The following is a 6,016-nucleotide window of genomic DNA, read 5'->3' on the forward strand; positions in this document are numbered from 1 at the left end:
GGCATTTCTCAAAAGTAGAATTTTAACAAAATAATAGGATCCTGATAAGAAAGAAAAGCATAGTTAAATAAGTCATTATGACTAAGCAAATAGCTCTTTCATCTCTTTAATGAACTCAGATATAAGAAAATGTATAAAAGATGGAAGAGGGGGCATTTGGCAAAGGATGAGTATGTAAAACCAATAACCCTAAGAACTGTTTTAGAAAGACTAAAGCTCAGAGTGAAATAAGGGCTACAAAAAAAGCTAATAACAATACAAACTGACTTATTAAAGGTAGGATCAGAACAAAAAAATCCACATAAGTAATGGGTTCACTCTTTGGGGGCATACAGCATCATATTATCAGATAAGAAAGCAGAACTACTCAACTTCTATTTTGTTCCATATTCTCTTCAAAGGAGAATTATTATCAAGCTAGACAGAGTAGACAAACATGGTTATGAGAGAACTGAAGTGCATTATGATAGGTGAGGAAAGAGTAAGAGAACCACCAGCCGTTCTAAAATAAATCAAACTTCCAAACCTGTATTATAAACTAGGACACTGAAATAAACTGCTACTAGACTGAAAATAGGAGAGGTACTGGAACACTGGACATAAGGTTTTCTAGTTTTATAAAAAGGAAGAAAGTAAAAACCAAAAACGTTATAAACTCTAGAATGGTGACAGTAATATGAAGTCCCACAAAATTCTAGAATGAATTACTGAACAGATGGTTCATGAATAACCTGGAGAGGAAATTAGTGTTTAAAAATCCAGTAAAACTAGTATTTCCAAATTAAATTATATTGGTTGGATTATTATTAGACTGAAAGATAAAATGCATGCCAGAATTATGGTGTATCTTGTTCAGTTGAATATTTGACAAATTTCTTGTGATACCCCAAAGTTAGAGCAGTTAGGTAGATTTGTAACTGGCAGAATCCAAAGAAAAGAATTAATAAGTTGATATCAACTTGGAAAAAAGTAACTAGGAACACACCAGTAAGGGCTCCATTCTTGGCCTTTTTTCTTCAATAATTTTAACAACAATTTATGGACAAATGTGATGCTTACCAAATCTAGGTTGGGTGGCTAGAAGGATGCATAAAGCAATATGATGTAGTACAATGGTTCTCAATATTTTTGGTCTTGTGACCCCTTTACATTCTAGAAAAGTTTAGAGAACCTCAGAACTTTTTTAAAATGTAGATTCTATCAGCATTAACCATATTAGGACTGAGAAATTTTTTAAGGTTTTAATATATTTAAAATAACCATAATAAACCCATTACATGTTAATATAAATAACATTTTTATGAAAAAATAAGTACCTTTAAAAATAACTACATTTTACAAAACAAAAAATAATGAGAATAGCATGGTTCTATATGTTTGAAAATCTCTTTAAGATATGGTTTAATAGAAGACAGCTGGATTCTCATATCTGCTTCTGCATTCAAATCTGCTGCAAAATGTTTGGGTTGAAACTGAGGAAGAAAATTCCAGATATGTAATTGGAAAAAGGTGGAATATTTTAATATCCTTTTCAGATAGTTCTGGATATTCTTTGATGCTATAACAAAATTCAAAAAATGATAGTTTCTTAAAGGTTGGTTGCAATGTGGAATCTTAACTATATCAATGACCTTTTTTGAAGGTTAAACAAAAACTTTTCGTTAGAAAAAATTGAAATGATTGTACGATAATTTGAACAGCTAGGTTATACAAGAAATGACTTGAAAATTCCCCTTTGATATCCTCCAACAGTTGGGTTCTATTGCATGTGCCTTGTTCTTTCTTCAGACCCGAAAAAATATAAAACTGATTTTTCAACAAGTGATTATTTTTCCATTTTCCATGTTTTGAAATCCTTATGATCCCTCAGACAGTTCCTTTTGGAATAAACTTTCCTCTTCTCCCCCAGGCACCTCCAGTGGGTTCACCTTTATAAGCTCTGGAACCAGGACAGAAGATAAGTCATGTGAATGTTTCTTCACTGGGCTCAGTGGCCTTTTATTGGTCTATCACATTAAAATTTGTTGATCTGTCTGGCACTTTGTCTCATGCATTTTGAAGTTCTGTTGTTAGGCACATACACACTAAGAATTCTTATGCCTTCATGGGGAACTGACCCCTTTATCATTATGTAATGCCCCACTTTATCCCTGATAATTTTCCTTGCTCTCAAGTCTGCTCTGTCTGAAATTAATATAGCTACTCCAGCTTTCTTTTGATTAATGTTAGCATGGTGCATCTTTCTCCATTCCTTTACATTTAATTGATATGTCTTCATATGATTCTATTTCTCTCCTTTATTAGCCTATCAATTAACTTTTTTAGTGGTTGCCCCACAATTTGCAATGTACATTTATAATCCAAGTCCACTTTTCAAATAATACTATATGGTATTACAGGTAACACAACCATCTATTTAGTAATTCATTCCAGAATTTTGCTGGGACTTCATACTACTTTCACCATTCTAGTAAGTAATAATAAAGTATTTCTAATTCATCCCTCTTATTCCTTGTATCATTGTTGTCATTCATTTTGCTTTACCATAAGCTATAATCGTCAGATACACCACTGATATTATTTTGAACTGTTATCTGTTAGATAAATCAATAAAAAATAAGTTTTTATTTTACCTTAATTTATTCCTTCTCCATTGCTCTTACTTTCTTTATATAGATTCAAGCTTCTGAACTATATCATTTTCCTTCTCTCTGAACAACTTCTTTTAGCATTTCGTACAAGGCAGAGCTAATAACAAACTTCCTCAATTTTTATCTGAGAAAGTCTTTATTTCTCCTTAACTTTTGAAGGATAATTTTGCAGGATACAGAATTCCAGATTGGTGTTTTTCTTTTCTATAAACATTTTAATATTTAAATCCACTCTCTTCTAGCTTGCATGGATTCTGTCAAGAATTTTTATTTTTGTTCCTTTATAGGTCAGGTGTTTTTTCCTCTGGCTTCTTTCAGGAGTTTTTCTTTATCTTTGATTTTCTTCAGTTTGAATATAATATGCCTAGATGCAGGGATTTGGGGCAGGTTTATTGTTGCTGTTGCTTTGTTTTTGTCTTTGTTTTTGTTTTGCATTAATCCTGCTTGGTGTTCTCAGAGCTTCCTCGATCTGTGGTGTGATGTCTGATATTAATTTGGGGAAATTCTCAATCATTATTGCTTTAAATATTTCTTCCATTCTTTCTTCTCCCTCTGGCATTACCATTATATATACAATACACTTTTTGTATTTGTCCCACAGTTCTTAGATATTCTGCTCTGCTCTTTTCAGTTTTTTGTTTTGTTTGTTTTTTTTCTCTTTGCTTTTCAGTGTTGGAAGCTTTTATTGACATATACTCAAGCTCAGCGATTCTTTCCTCAGTTGTGTCTAGTCTATCAATGAGCCCATTAAAGGCATTCTTCGATTATATCACAGTGCTTTTTATTTCTAGCATTTCTTTTTGATTCCTTTTAGAATTTCCTTCTCTCTTCTTGCATCATTCACCTGTTCTTATACACTGTCTACTTTTTCCATTGGAGCTCTTAGGAAATATATATACAAAGGAATATTACTCACCCATAAAAAGGAAAGAAATTGGGTCATTTTTAGAGATGTGGATGAACCTAGAGACTGTCATACAGAATGAAGTTAAGTTAGAAAGAGAAAAACAAATAATGTATATTAATGTATATATGTGGAATCTAGAGAAATGGTGCAGGTGAACCTGTTTGCAAGGCAGAAACAGAGACACAGACATAGAGAACAAATGTATGGATACCAAGAGGGGAAGGGGGGGTGGGATGAATTAGGAGACTGGGATTGACATATATACATTAATATTTATAAAACAGATAACTAAGGAGAACACTGCTGTATAGCACAGGGATCTCTACTCTGTGGTAATCTAAATGGGAAAGAAATCCCCAAAAGAGGGGATATATGTGGCCCCATACAGCAGAAACTAACACAACATTGTAAAACAACTATACCCCAATAAAAAATCATAATTATTTTAAATTGCTGGTCTATTAATTCTAGCATTCCTGCCATATCTGACTCTGGTTCTGATGCTTGTTCTGTCTCTTCAAACTATGTTTGTTTGCTTGTTTGTTTTTGCCTTTTAGTATGCCTCATCATAATTTATTAAAAACTGGACATGTACTGGGTAAAAGGAACCATGGTAAATAAGGCCTCGAGCGTGTTAGAAATGTGGGGGGGGGAAGTGTTCTATAGTCCTATGATTTGGTCTCAATCTTTTAGTGAGCCTCTGTCCCTGCACTATAAACTTCACAAATCCTTTTCAGTTTTATTCTCCATTTAGGCGGCACAGGATGGTGACAGAGGACTAGAGTTGGGTATGTCTTTTCCCTTAAATCAGACTCTGAAACAATCTCAATAGATTAGACTCTTTAAATAGTTACTCTTGAGAGCAGGCTAAGAACAGAATGCTCTGGCATATTTCAAAATGGCTACCCCCACCCCACCCCATTGGCAGTAAGAGGGGATTTTTCTCTAATTGTCACTCTGAAAACTTGGTAGAGCTCTTGTGGTTAAAGCCCATAAAGGTGTAGGTATGCCCCCTTAAGACCAGATCCTCGTAGAGACTTTAACTCTCACACTTGTCCACACTGAACCCCCAGCTATTTGTCAGTTATAGCTCAGGTTTTCCTAACCTAGTACTGATTCCCACAGAGATTTCTGCTTCTGTGTGTTGTGATATCTGTATCTGCCTGTCTCTCTTCAATTTGAGACAGGGGAATGTAGCACTTTCCCTATTGACCGCAATTCTCTGAATAATCTAAGAAAGTTTGTGAACTTTCAGTTTCAGTTTTTTACTTGTTATTAGATGCAGTCACAACTTTCAAACTCCTTACATGCCAGACCAGAAACCAGAAGTGCCTGTCTTGAACTTAGAATGCACCACTTTTACATACGTAATTTCCTAACATCAAGTTTAGTCATTTGTATTGATACACTGAGTTATGCAGATCTTCTAAATGTTGACCCATTTCATTATAGAACATAAAAAAATCACTTCACTTAATATCACCAATGATTTCATCAGAAAAGTCTTTCAGTACTAGAAAGCTGTCAAGCTCATAGTAATGAACACAATTTTTCCAAAATTCTACTTTTCACTTGAAAGCACAAAATGTCATCATTTGTAACAAACACTCTTAGTTATGTCTTGAAATGACAGGCCCACTTCATCCATTTTTGAAAAAATGTCTGTAAAATGTCTAAGTATGCATAACCATAGATTTTTACTTTTTATTCCTTCAGGTAAAAATGGTATTCCATAAAAAAACTGCTAGTTCAGTTTACAACTCAATAATGCAAACACTTTTCCTCAAAGAAACCATCATACTTCTTAAGCAGTAGAAGGGCTTTATATGTACTTCACATTTTGCCACAAAAAATACTAAATGTACTTAGGATAAAAAATTAATAAAGTTATTTAAAAATTTCTCATCAAGAACATTCTGAAGTGAAACATTTTTTTTTCTGTGTGTAGTGGTGAAGACTACAGTAACTACTAATATGGTTTGATACCACTTACTTGATTTGTGCTAAAATGCAGTTGCTTCTGCCCCATCAGTGGAAATATCAACACAGTAAATAAAAAGGCAAAATAACATTTTAGCATTATTTTGAAAATGTTTTTTAATTCACAGATCCCCTAAAAGGGTTGCAAGCAACCCTGAGGGTCCCTGGTCCACACTCTGAGGGACACTGGTATAATAGAAAATTTAATGTGTTTTGTAACCATACAGACTTGCATTTGAACTCTGCTTCCTCAAGAGGTTTTGCAGTTAGACAAATATGTAATTTTTTTTTTTGCCTCCCTGTCTTTACTATTTTTGCTGAAGTACAGTTGATTTACAATAGTATATTCATTTCAGGTGTACAACAGAGTGATTCAACACTTTTATATATCATATTCCTCTTAAAGTTATTATAAAATATGGGCTATATTCCCTGTGTAGTGGATTACATCCTTGTATCTTATTTATTTTATACCTGC

General features: G+C 33.5%; 1 non-coding gene across 1 annotated transcript; it reads right to left on the reverse strand.

The window, feature by feature from the left end:
- Window positions 1-1,861: 1,861 nt before the first annotated feature.
- Window positions 1,862-1,987, reverse strand: LOC130842755 (small nucleolar RNA SNORD22). The gene has a single exon (XR_009050549.1). It is a non-coding gene; the product is annotated as a small nucleolar RNA SNORD22 (small nucleolar RNA).
- Window positions 1,988-6,016: the final 4,029 nt, after the last annotated feature.

The sequence above is a fragment of the Hippopotamus amphibius genome, chromosome X (genome assembly GCF_030028045.1).
Source record: "Hippopotamus amphibius kiboko isolate mHipAmp2 chromosome X, mHipAmp2.hap2, whole genome shotgun sequence".
NCBI lineage: Eukaryota > Metazoa > Chordata > Mammalia > Artiodactyla > Hippopotamidae > Hippopotamus > Hippopotamus amphibius.